The following is a 15,164-nucleotide window of genomic DNA, read 5'->3' on the forward strand; positions in this document are numbered from 1 at the left end:
GGGAGAACGGAGAGCTGTGTGCTCTCCTCAAGCTCGTTGTCCTCCTCCTCCTCCTCATCTTCTCTGTCCGCGGAATCCTCAGGCATGACTGAGATTACCCCCTCCTCGGAATCCACAGTCAGGGATGGGGTAACGGTGGCGGCCCCCCCTAGAATTGCATGCAGCTCAGCATAGAAGTGGCATGTCTGTGGCTCTGCCCTGGGCCTTCCATTTGCTTCTTTGGTTTTCTGGTAGGCTTGTCTGAGCTCCTTAACTTTCACATGGCACTATAGTGAGTCCCTATTGTGGCCTCTCTCTATCATGCCCCTTGAGATTTTTTCAAAAGTTTTGGCATTTCGTCTTTTGGAACGTAGTTCTGCTAGCACAAAATCCTCTCCCCGGACAGCGATCAGATCCAGTACCTCCCATGCCGTCCATGCTGGAGCTCTTCTTCGATTCTCAGACTGCATGGTTACCTGTCCTGGTGAGTCCTCCATGGTCACCTGCACTGATCAGCTCTCCATGCTGTGCAAACAGGAAATGAGATTCAAAAATTCGCGGAGCTTTTCCTGTCTACCTGGTCAGTGCATCTGAGTTCAGACTGCTGTCCAGAGTGGTCACAATGGTGCACTGTGGGATAGCTCCCTGAGGCCAATATCGTTGAATTGCAGCCACACTAACCCTAATCCGAAATGGCAATACCGATTTCAGCGCTACTCCCCTTCTCGGGGAGGAGTACAGATATTGATATTAAGAGCCCTTTATATTGAAATAAAGAGCTTCGTTGTATGGACGGGTGCAGCATTAATTCAGTTTAACGCTGCTAAATTCAAAATAAACGCATAGTGTAGACCAGGCCTTACTTAGCTTGTGATCCACTCTGACCCCCAGAGCCCTTTCTGCAGGGCTCCTTCCTAGGCAGTCATTTCTCATTTGGTATGTGGGCAACTGATTGTTCTTTCCTAAATGGAGAACTTTACATTTGTCCTAGTGAACTCCATCCTATTTACTTCAGACCATTTCTCCAGTGTGTCCAGATCATTTTGAATTTTAGTCCGATCCTCCACAGCACTTACAAGCCCTCCCAGCTTGGGATCATCTGCAAACTTTATAAGTGTTCTCTGTGTGCCATGATCTAAATCACTGATGAAGATATTGAACAGAACTGGACCCAGCACTGATCCCTGCGGGACCTCACTTGTTATGCCCTTCCAGCTTGACTGTACACCACTGATAACTGCTCTCTGGGAACGGTTTTCCAACTAGTTACGCACCTACCTTAGAGTGGCTGCATCTAGATTGTATTTCTCTAGTTTGTTTATGTCACGTGAGACAGTGTCAAAAACCTCACTAACGTCAAGATATACCCCATCTACCGCTTCCCCCAGCCACAAGGCTTGTTACCCTGCCAAAGGAAGCTGTCGGGTTGATTTCACAGGATTTATTCTTGACAAATCCATGCTGACTTACTTATCACCTTATTATCTTCTAGGTGTTTACAAATCGATATCAAACCTTCTAAAACTTCTGTAGTTTTGCTAGCAGCTGGTCCCCAGACTTACATACCCCTTGTCTTCCTGCAGGAGAGCACTGAATCTACAGCCCATATACTCTGATTTCTTCTGCTGATTTTCATGCTGTTTCTTTCCAATATGCACTTCCGTGTCTCTCTGCATCTTCCTTCACTTCCTCTTTCCTCTCCCAACACGGAGCACTACAACATCTGGAAAAGACATGTGCCAGGGGACTCCTTGTCATAAACAGATAGCTAAGGGTTAATGTCTCTTTCACCTGAAGCACCTGACCAGAGGACCAATCAGGAAACCGGATTTTTTCAACTCTGGGTGGAGGGAAGTTTGTGTCTGGGTCTTTGTTTTCTGGCTGCCTGCTTTCTCTGAGCTTTGGAAAAGTAGTTTCTACTTTCTAGTCTTCTGTTTCTAAGTGTAAGGACAAAGAGATCAGATAGTAAGTTATATGGTTTCTTTTCTTTGGTATTTGCATGAATATAAGTGCTGGAGTGCTTTGATTTGTATTCTTTTTGAATAAGGCTGTTTATTCAATATTCTTTTAAGCAATTGACCCTGTATTTCATCACCTTAATACAGAGAGACCATTTGTATGTATTTTTCTTTCTTTTTATATAAAGCTTTCTTTTAAGACCTGTTGGAGTTTTTCTTTACTTCAGGGAAATTGAGTCTGTACTCACCAGGGAATTGGTGGGAGGAAGAAATCAGGGGAAATCTGTGTGCGTTGGATTTGCTAGCCTGATTTTGCATTCCCTCTGGGTGAATAGGAAAGTACTTTTTGTTTCCAGGACTGGGAACAGAGAGGGGGAGTCACTCTGTGTAGTTTCACAGAGCTTGTGTCTGTGTATCTCTCCAGGAACACCTGGAGGGGGGAAGGGAAAAAGGATTATTTCCCTTTGTTGTGAGACTCAAGGGATTTGGGTCTTGGGGTCCCCAGGGAAGGTTTTTCAGGGGGACCAGAGTGCCCCAAAACACTCTAATTTTTTGGGTGGTGGCAGCAAGTACCAGGTCCAAGCTGGTAACTAAGCTTGGAGGTTTTCATGCTAACCCCCATATTTTGGACGCTAAGGTCCAAATCTGGGACTAAGGTTATGACACTCCTCTCTGGCTGCTTTCTGTCAATGCATCCAGCACCAATATGAACAAAAAAGGACTTAGTCCCAAACCTTGATGTATTCCAGCCATTACTAGAAACTGTTTCCTTTCTCACACGAACCTTTCGCTGTGGCAACAGAACCATTGTACATGTCCTGGACACATCCGATATAAAAGCTTTATTCACTCAGTGTGAGGTGTCAGGATCAGGTCCCTGCATAAGGCAAACACCAATGTCGATCGCCCTTCCGCAGCTGCAGAACTCACCCTCTGCCTTGGGTCTCTCTGCAGGGAAAGCGGAGCAGCAGGAGCAGCAGTTTTTGCTCTTTCTTTATTTCAACGTTAGACAGTTTCATGTCCACGTCTGGAGATGGGAGTGCGGCGTTATCACTGGAAAGGTGAGGCTCCGCCCCTTAAATGTGCCCTGCAGGCTAGTGCCCCTGAGTGTGCCCAGAGCCCTGCGTGCTGCTGTGCCAGGTTAGGAGTCTCACTGGAGGGGAGGGAGACATATAGATACTCCTCAGACAAGATCTGTGCCCTCCACTGCTGTGGGGAGGGGGGGTGCACCCACTAGTGGTGTTTGTGTGAGTGCACGTTTGTGTTATCCACCCACATGCGCACTCTAGTGTTCAGAACTGTTGTTGTTCATCAGAGGTGCTATACTGCTAACAGTTAATGGGGATCCTCCTTCAACTCATCTGTCAGTGACCTGAGTGTTTCAGGCAGCAGGATCTGTGCCCTATCCCTGCCCTGCCAGACATTTCTGAGCAGCTGCCTGATGCAGCATAGAGACAGCCTAGGAAACCATGGGCTTGTGACAATGTTGTTCCCTGGCATCTGTAATGGAGGGATGGGGGAGCAGGAGTGAAGAAGAAAGGACAAAGGGTTCTAGCCCCAGTTAGCTTCAGGTCCCAGTGGGGCCCTGAGTCAGCCTCAGTGAACCTCCCTTGTATAGGGCTCCCCCTCTGAGAGCACTGCAGCCCCTGAACTGGCATTGGCTGTGATGCCCGACACCCCCTGGGAACACATGGGATGTGGCACCTGAACCCCCGGATGCCTCGCTCCCAGGGCTTTTCCTTTCCTGTCCCCAGAACGTGACTCTCCCTTTCAATGCCCTCCTGAACAGCACCTCCCTCTGGGACAGCGGAGACATGGACAGGTCGGCCGTCATGGTCCTGCTGCAGAGCGCGGAACTGGCTGCATTGGCCACTGCGCTCCGGTCTCTGGAGAGGACAACACAGAACGTGACGACAGAGTCTCTGGGTGAGGGGGGACGTGTGGCTCTCAGCGCCACCTGCTGGCTGCTGTGAGATATGAGGTTACACTCTGTGCCCCAAATCCATTGGAAGTTAGAGCCTATATCCCATTGTGATGTGAGCCTGTGTTCAGTACAGACAGAGAACCCTGCAGCAGGTGCCCCTGCACCAGGAAATATCACCCAGCCCCGCCAGTGCCCCAGGAGCAACAGCAGTGCCTGAGAAGGGTTTAAATGTAAAATTTGGCATTTTACCACTAGGGGCTGCCATGCTGAGCCAGGCGCTTCCTGATACACACACACACACACACACACACACACACAGAGCCAGACCTTTTACACATACTCACACACAAATGCACACAGACACGCACACATGTACGCGCAAACACACAGACACACATAGAGCCAGACCTGCTATACAAACACACACACAAACACGCACACAAGCGCACATGTACGTGCACACACACAGAGCCAGCCCTGCTACACACACACACGCACATACACACACACACGTGCACATACACACACACACAGAGTGCCAGACCTGCTAAACACCCACGCACGGGCACACATGTGCACGCACACACATGTGCACACACAGCGCCAAACTTACTACACACACGCGCGCGTGCACACACACAGAGCCAGAGCTCCTACACACACACACATGCGCATACACACACACACAGTAAGAGCCAGCCCTGCAACACACACATGCGTGCACACACACACACACACAGAGCCAGACGTGCTACACATACTCAAACACTCACACATACACACACACACAAAGAGCCAGACCTGCAACACACATACACACACAGAAAGAGCCAGACCTGCAACACACACGCACGCGCACACACACACAGAGCCAGACCTGCTACACACACACATATGTGCACACACACACACAGCCCCTGAGACAGACCTCCTACACACACACACGTGTGCAGACACGTGCACACACAGAGCCAGACTTGCTACACGCGCACGCACACACACACACACAGAGCCAGACCTGCTACAAACACACACGCCGCATTCACACTCACAGAAAGAGCCAGACCTGCAACACACACACACACACAGCCAGACCTACTACACACACACACACACACACACACACACACACACACAGAGCCAGACCTGCTACACATACTCAAACACTCACACATACACACACACAAAGAGCCAGACCTGCAACACACACACACGCATACACACACACAGAGATAGAGCCAGACCTGCATCACGCACGCGCGCACACACAGAGCCAGACCTGCTACACACACACACATGTGCACACACACCCACAGCCCCTGAGCCAGACCTCCTACACACACACGTGCACACACAGAAACACAGAGCCAGACTTGCTACACACATGCCCACACACACACACACACACACAGAGCCAGACCTGCTAAACACACACACACGTACACACACACATACACAGAGCCAGACCTGCTACACACACACACACACTCACACAGCCAGATCTGCTACACACACATGTACACACGCTCACATGCGCACACACACACACAGAGCCAGACCTGCTACACACATACACACACACACACGCTCACACACACACACACACAGTCAGACCTGCTACACACACACACAAACACACACACAGAGCCAGACCTGCTACACACACACACAAAAACGTGCGCACACACACACAGAGCAAGACCTACAACACACACGCATGCACAAACACACACACACACACAGAGACAGACCTGCTACACATACTCAAACACTCACACACACAGAAAAAACCAGACCTGCAACACACAAACGCACACAGACACACACACAGAGCCAGACCTGCTACACAGAAATGCACACACACACACACACACACAGAGCCAGACCTGCTACACACGCACACACACATGCATACACACGCACACACACAGAACCAGACCTGCTACACACAAACACAAACACACACACAGAGCCAGACCTGCTACACACACGTGCACACACACAGACCAGAGCCAGACCTGATACACACACGCGCACATGTTATACCATTTATATTAGACCAGTAAAAACCAGCAGGATCTTATTAAAGGGGACAAGACATTTGTCACATTTATTGCCAATACCATAATAAAATAAAAGATAACAGCAAACAATGTTGTTTGGCTACTTATTCCTATGATTACTTTATATACATATATATATATATATATATATATATCTCCATTCACACTATCATTCATACTAGTTCTGTATAGATATTATACTTACCAGCCTAAAGTTGCTTGTGACAGAATACTGGCCAGGTATCCTGTACACAAGAGTGGAGCCGAGTCCGGGTCAGGTGCACCTGATGCTCCTGGAGGCTGGCAGCAGAACCATAGACTCAAAGTCCTCAGTCTTCAGAGTCCAGTTTTATAGGGATTTTTCCCTATGTTAGTTCATGGGAGTTGTTTCATTCTGCTGTTGCTAGATCAATCAGCAGGTGGCTGGCTCCATTCTGTCAGATGTTTGTTAGGTGCTTGGGGTGGATTCCAGTTCGCCCTCCGGGGGTCATCTGGTTGATTCCACTTGACACCTTCTTTGGCCGACACTGAATTTTTCAGGCTGGTAACTCCCTAACCATTCATTCATTTCAACTAGGCACTCATTCACATACACTCTTTATCTTTTGGGGTGTGACACTCCCTGTCTTTAGATAATAACGAATTTACAGAGGTGGGGTTCTCTATTTGTAGTAATTACAGAGTTTTGCCTGAGGCATAGGGTCAATTGGCGGCTTGTGCGCTGAGTCAATTGACCAATTTAGCAGTTGCACTTAGAGAACAGGGCTTAGAGTCAATTGACGTTTAACAACTTTTATACAAAGTATCTCTTTTGAGCAGGCTTCACACAGATACAGCTATTTCTAACAATAAATCATTACAAATTTACTTCTAACATAAACCTTAAGTTATAAAGTATCAATTAACAATAAATCAATAAATCATCCCAAATTTACTTCTAACATAAACCTTAAGTTATAAAGTATTAATTAACACTAAATCAATAAATCATTTCTCACATAAACCATTTTTAATATAAACCTTCTTTAAAAATATCCCGACATAATCCCACTTTTGACACTACGATACACATATACTCGTTAGTGTCACTTTCTGTGTAACTTGTTTAAAAAAAGGTCCTGTGAGGCAACATGGGTTTGTGATTCCAATCTATTGTACATTCTTTTTATCCAAAAGCACATGCTAAACATTCCAATAATACAAATACAATTCAATACTAAGACAACTATCAAGGGATGTAGCATTACTGATAGGATGCCAGTAGTGGTTGGGGACCATCCAGAGAATATATCATACCAATGATAAGTTGTTATTTGTTTCTCTGCAGTGGCAATCCTTAACATGTCCCCGTTGGCATGTATAATATGAATAGTCCGATTTCCTACTTGGTTATCTGTTTGTTCTAAAAATGTGGTCACTTCTTTACTTTTAAGTAGACTATTAGTAAGATCTTGCCATTTAATTCCAAGGTTAATTGAGAAGTCGGCCGGCTCAGCTGTTAGTGTTAGCTGAGACTTTTTTGGCAGAGGCAAATAGTAAGTGTGATTTTTAGTAATTAGTAATTAGAGAGACGGAAGCTTCAGTATCAATTAGAGCCATCATAGGAGCTTGATTTCCCTGCTGGACATAGATATAGGGTCTTCCTCCTGGATCCCAGGTTAATTCCCCTATAATCCTCCACTGTTGGGCTCCTATGCCAAGTGGGGATTTCACGTCCATTGGGCTTCCCTAAGAGTATTCCTGAAAATCTAAAGGAGCACTTGGGGTGGTTACTTCTGATACCACTCCTCGCTGGTCCTGTAATCTAAGAATCTCTGTTATAATATCGGCCAAGGGGGCCTTTTCCCATTTTTGTCTATCTCCTCCCACTTGTAATAATAACTTGCATGCCAGGCGGCACACATCAGCGACGGGTTTTTCCGGCTGACAACTGTTTTCGGCTGACTGAGATCTTTGAAGGTCTGGGTACAGCCGACCCCTAGACTGGTTATTCCCCCTTCCCCTGAATTTGACTTTTGAGTGCCCTCCACAGGATCCTGCAAATCCCTTTGTGCCACTTTCATTTGAATAGGTGACCGTTGGCTCCACTGCCGCCACGTACGCCACCCTTTCCTTTTTAATATTGGGTTTGGGTCCGGCGTGGGTAGTTATCTGTTGTACCATCTCTTTTAATTCTCTTAAGGTGGCAGGGTGCCCATCCTGCCAAACGGCAAGCTTGCCTGAGTAATAGGGAAGTAGTGAGGCAGCGCAATCTCTGAGAGATGGTACAGGGAAGGGGATTAAATCTAAATCCGTATTAGCCGGTATGGTTACTATACCGGCCATAATCTGCATTAGGGCCCACCGAGTGAGATAATTTTCAGGATCTTCGTTAGTGTCCTGAGTAGAAGCCATGGCTTGGGCAATAAAATTTCACCTGCCTATCTGTTCTCCAAAGGTGGCCATTAGGGCTAGCTCACGATCATCAGCACCAATTCTTATGCGGTCCAGGGCTGCTCGTATTTCTGGTGCCGCACATATGCCCATAAGGCGATACATTTCCTGAGTGGTGAGTGTTTCTCTCCCTGCCAACAGGATGGCATTGGTACACCATCGGGAAAAGGTTTCTCTATTTCGTGTTCCCAAATGATCAGCCATTGCTTTAACGGCTGAGGCTGATGCTGGAACGATAGTGACCTGTTCATTTCCCCACCGTCTACCGGGGTGCTCACAGTGCACCGTTCTATGGCTGCTACCGGAGCCGCAAGACCCTCTTGTGGGTCATGCCAGATATCTCTCTGTCCAATTTCTCAGGGGTCCCAAATATCTGTGTCCCAATCCGATTGTATTTTACATTCGGTTGGGTTCCATTCTCCTGATGTGACAGCCGCTACTTGGCGGGTTGCAAAACCTAATTTGTGTTTCAACTGCTTAATAATAGAATCGCAGTGGGTATGGTTTCCTGAGGCTTTGCCCTGTTCTAATGTTAATTTCTTAACCATGCCTTGTAGGATTTGGTTTTCTTTAATCAAAGCCTGATTTTCTTTTTCTAATTCTGTGAAGGCTGTAATTTGGTCCGTCAGGAATCGTTCTTTACTTTTACTTTCCTGTAACGCTTGTTTTATTATTTCCATTTGGTTGTGAGAATTTATTCCATCACTTTCCAATTTTCCACCCCTTTTTCTAATTGGGATATTTTTTCTGTTAAAAATATTTTTTCCTCTTTACAGGCTGTTAGTCGGAGGTAGCTGTTATTACAAGCCTTGCATAGCAGCCAGATTCCTGCGGCGTCTCTTTTTGCAGCAGTTAGGGGTTTGCGTATGAGGATATATTGGGCCAATCTATCCTCTAGGTCCGAAATGGTGCAGGTATCTGCAAGGGCTTGTTCAGTCCAAGGACTGTGCCCATATCTTTGAAGGATTTGTTGAAAAGGCGTTCTCTCTTTAATAAAAGGTGAGGTAGAAGCTACTTTTGACTTCATTTCTTCCTCTAGGACTGTTTTCCCTTGCCTTTTCTTAAACGTTTTTAGTTTTGTTCAGTGAGCAGCACTGTCTGGTCCCTGAGACCCTCTCGTTGCCCCTGATTTTTCTTTCTTTTCCTGCTACCTATCCTGAGGCCAGCAGGTTTTGTTAACAATTTTATGTTTCCTGCTACCTATCCGGAGGCCAGCAGGTTTGGTTAACAATTTTATGAGCTCTTTATTTTCCTACTACCCACTCGGGGGCCAGCCGGTTTTGGTTAACCAAGAATAGAACCGTGCTCTGTGTGTGTGTATATATATATATAAATAAAGTAATCATAGGAATAAGTAGCCAAACAACATTGTTTGCTGTTATCTTTTATTTTATTCTGTTATTGACAATAAATGTGACAAATGTCTTGTCCCCTTTAATAAGATCCTGCTGGTTTTTACTGGTCTAATATAGTTGGTATAACACACACACGCACAAGCGCACACATACATGTACACACACAGAGCCAGACCTGCTACACAGACACACACGCACATGCGTGCACACAGACTCAGACCTGCTAGACACAAACACATGCACATGCACAAACAGAGCCAGACCTGCTACACATACACAAAGACACGCACGCACACACACACATAGAGCCAGACCTGCTACACACAGAGAGCCAGACCTGCTACACACACACACACAGAGCCAGACCAGCTGCACACACGCGCAGACACACATACACACAAAGAGCCACACATGCTTGACACACACACATGCACAGAACCAGACCTGCTACATACACACACACACACACACATGCATACACGCACACACACACAAAACCAGACCATCTACACACACACACACACACACAGAGCCAGACCTGCAACACAAACACACACATACACAAAGGTGCACACACACAGAGCCAGACCAGCTAAACACACACGCACAAGTGCACACACGTGCACACACAGTCAGACCTGCTAGACACACAAGCACATGCATGCATGCATGCACACAGATCCAGATCTGCTACACACACGCGCGCACACACACACACATACAGAGAGCCGGATCTGCTACACACACGCGCGCACACACACACATACAGAGAGCCGGATCTGCTATACACACGCGCGTGCACACAGACACAGAACCAGACCTGCTACACGCACACGCACACAGAACCAGATCTCCTACACACGTGTGCACACACGTGCACACACACACACAGAGCCAGACTTGCTACATGCACACACACATACAGAGCCAGACCTGCTAAACACAAACACTCGCACACACATGTGCGCACACACACAGAGGGACAGACCTGCTACACACACCCATGCAAGCACCTGCACACACACACACTCACAGAGCCAGACCTGCTACACACACGTTCACACACTCACAGAGCCTGACCTGCTACACACACACACGCACACACACGGAGCCAGACCTGCTACACACACATCCAATGAGCCAGACCTCCTACACACATGTGCACGCACAGAATCACAGAGCCAGACTTGCTACACGCACACACACACACGGAGTCAGACCTGCTAAACACACACTCACGCGCGCACACGCGTACACACACACACACATACACAGAGCCCTACCTACTACACACACGTACACATGCTCACACACACACAGAGCCAGGTCTGCTACATGCACACGTGCATACACACACACAGAAAGAGCCAGACTTGCAACACACACGCGCACACACACACATCCCGCATGGATTCACCATAGAGGTGGCTACATCTTAGCACAGCCAGACCTGCTACACACACACGTACACAAGCTCACATGCGCACACACACACACACAGCGACAGACCTGCTAGACACACACACGTGCATACACACACACACAAAGAGCCAGACCTGCTACACACACATGCGCACGCACACACACAGAGAGCCAGACCTGCTAAACACACACACACACACAGAGCCAGTCCTGCTACACACACACACACAGCCAGTCCTGCAACACACACACGATGCACACAAACACACACATGAAGCCAGACCTGCTACACACACACACACACGCAAACACAAGTACACACACACAAACACACAGAGCCAGACCTGCTACACATATGCATGCACACGCGCACACACACAGTCACACAGCCAGAACTGCTACACACACGCACACACTGTCACATGCGCAGACACACACACACACAGAGCCAGACCTGCTACACACACGTACAGTGCCAGACCTGAAACTCTTACACACACACACACGCAGACAGACAGACCAAGACCTACTACACATACACACACACACACACACTCACACACACACATGCAGAGTGCCGGGCCTGCTACACACACGCTTGTGCGCACACAAACGCACACACTCAGAGCCAGACCTGCTAAACACACACACACATGCACACACATAGAGCTAGCCCTACTACACACACACACACAAGCTCGCACACACGCACGCACACACAGAGCCAGATCTGCTACACACACACAGACTGCACACACACAAACACACACACAGCGAGACCTGCTGCACACACACAAACACACACACATACGTGGACATATGCACACACAGAGCCAGACCAGCTGGACACAATACACGCACACATGCGCGCGCAAACATACATATAGAGAGCCACACCTGCTTGACACACACACGTACACAGAACCAGACCTGCTACACACACACGTGCGCATATACAGAAAACCAGACCGTCTACATACATACACACACACAGAGCCAGACCTGCAACACACACACGCGTACACAGGTGCACACACACAGAGCCAGACCTGATACACAGACACATGCACACATGTACACACACACACAGAGTCAGACCTGCTAGACACACAAGCACACGCACATGCGCAGACACACACACACTCACATGTGCACACACACACACAGAGCCAGACCTGCTACACACACACACACACACACACACGCACAGAGCCAGACCTGATACACAGACACATGGACACACGTGCACACACAGAGCCAGACCTGCCACACACACACACATGTGCGCACACACAGAGCCAGACCTGCTACACACACACACACACACACAGAGCCAGACCTGATGCACAGACACGCACACATGTGCACACACACACAGAGCCAGACCTGCCACACACACACACGTGCACACACACGTAGCCAGACCTGATACACACACACATGCTTGCACACACAAGCATACATGGAGCCACACCTGCTACAAAACACGCACACACATTCACACACAGAGCCAGACCTGCTACACACACACGCACGCGCACACACAGAGCCAGACCTGCTACACACACACACACACACAGCCAGACCTGCTACACAGACATGTGCACACACACAGAGAACCAGACCTGCTATACACACACACACAGAGACACAAACGTACACACATACACAGAACCAGACCTGCTACAAACACGCATGCAAGTGCACACACACACACACACAGCCAGACCTGCTACACACATACATGCTCACGCACGCGCACACAGACAGCACCAGACCTGCAACACACACACGCACATACACGGACACACACACATAGCTAGACCTGCTACACACACACAGACACACACACGAGTGCGCACACACGTGCAGAGAAACACAGAGCCAGACCTGCTAGACGCAGATACACACGCAGCCAAACCTGCTAAACACACACACTCGCACACACACATGCGCGCACACACACAGAGACAGACCTGCTACACAGAGACAGACCTGCTACGCACACACGCACAGCGCCAGACCTGAAGCACACGCACACAGAGCTAGACTGCTACACACACACACACACATACTCACATACATGCACCCAGAGCGACCTGCTACACACACACCTGCACACAAAGAGCCAGACCTGCTACACACACACACACACAGAGCCAGACCTGCTAAACACAAACACGCACACACGCACACCTGTTACACACACAGACATACACACACACACACAGAGCCTGACCTGCTACCCATGTGCGAGCACAGGTACACACACACCCGTTACACACACACACACATGCACACACACACACAGAGCCTGACCTGCTACCCACGCACGCACACACACACACGGATCCAGCCCTGCTAAATACACACATGCACAGACACACAAACACACACAGAGCCAGACCTCCTACCCACACACATGCACACACACACAGAGCCAGACATGCTACACACACACAGACGCTCGCACACACACACAGAGCCAGCCAGACCTACTACACACACCTGCTAAACACCCATGAGCGGGCACACAGGTGCAGACACACACACAGTGCCAGACCTGCTTCACACACACACACACACACACACACGGATCCAGACCGTGGGGTGGTATGCTGTGCCCCAATTCCCCAGCACGGTGCTAGGGGGCACTGCGCTGGAGGGAGTGGGGTGAGGGCTCAGTTGGGGGTGCTGTGCTGCAGGGAGGGTGGCGGGGAGCCTGTTGGGGCTGCACTCTGCATCCAGAGCACTAGACAGGGCCTTGCTCTCTGCCCTTGGGGCCACAGCCTTTCCCCACGCTGCAGGGCTGTGCTGAGGGTGCCTGGCAGCCTCGGCAGGTGGGAGTGGCGCTCAGGCAGTGGCTGGGGGTGCAGGGCTTGGGAAAGCGGAGGGTCGATCAATACTGCTCTGTGCTCAGGGTGAGCGGGGGGCCTGAACAAAGCCCCACTGAGGGAGCAAGGAGCCAGCTCGGCCTTCTGCAGCCACACAGCTCAGGGGGCCAGGAGGGGAGATCAAAGGGGGTTGGGCACCTGGCACTTACTTCACTGGGGGCCCATGTTAGAATCCCCAGCGTCAGCCCCACGAGCCGCACCAGAGCTCAGCAGAGCTAGAGCAGGAGTCGGAGCCAGGACAACACGGGGGGGTGGGGGAGATGTGAGCTCAGACCGTGGGAAGCTTGGGGGGGGATTTTTGGGAGGTACCCCTGCCCCTCTGCAGGAGGGACGCATTCTTTTGGCTTAATCATTAGCAACAGGCAGTGGTTCTTCCATGCTCTGGTCCCAGCAGGACTGGGGGTTCCTTGGGCAGCAGGAACCAGGGGCCTTATATGGACCTTGATTTAGTGCCCTGGCTCAGTCTAGAAGCCTCCCTTGGACCCCACACTGTGCTCCCCCCAGCTCTGCCAGTGCTCCTCAATCCTGACCCGCAGCCCCTGCTGTCCCTGTGCAGTGCCCCAGTCCCTACTCCTAGAGGGAGCCCAGGACTGGGCACTGGCAGACTTATGGGGTGGGGGCAGCCCAGGACTGGGCTAGCAGGGTTCTTCTGAGCATAAATAACTCTTGGCACCCTCACCCCTAACACCCTTCTCCCTCAAATGCCCCAGTCATCCCCACCCCCAAGTCCCCATCTCTGTGCGCCCTGCCACATCCCCACCCCTCCCCCTCATCCCCTCAACCTTCCTGGCAGGAACAGCCCCTCGGTAAAGGGGGAGTCCAGGCCTCCCCAGCTTCCCTGCCCTGGCCCCCAGGGTCTGTTCCCACAGGGACTGGCCAAGTCTCCCCACCCAAAAGGGCCGGATGAGTGTCTCTGATCAGCAGGCGCCTGCTGGGTTCAAAGGCTTTTCCCACAGTCTCGCCTGGAGCTCAGCCCCAGGGTCAGACTGGCCTGGCTCAGGGACAGGGCGAGAGCTTTCCCAGCCCAGGGCCCGCATCTCATACTGCCCCCAACCCAGGGTCCTGCCCCACACTTCCCCCAGCCCCCCAACTCAAGGCCCCTTTCCTGCACTGCCCCAGTCCCCAGCCCCACCCCA

This window comes from Gopherus evgoodei, unplaced genomic scaffold (genome assembly GCF_007399415.2).
Source record: "Gopherus evgoodei ecotype Sinaloan lineage unplaced genomic scaffold, rGopEvg1_v1.p scaffold_151_arrow_ctg1, whole genome shotgun sequence".
Taxonomy (NCBI): domain Eukaryota; kingdom Metazoa; phylum Chordata; order Testudines; family Testudinidae; genus Gopherus; species Gopherus evgoodei.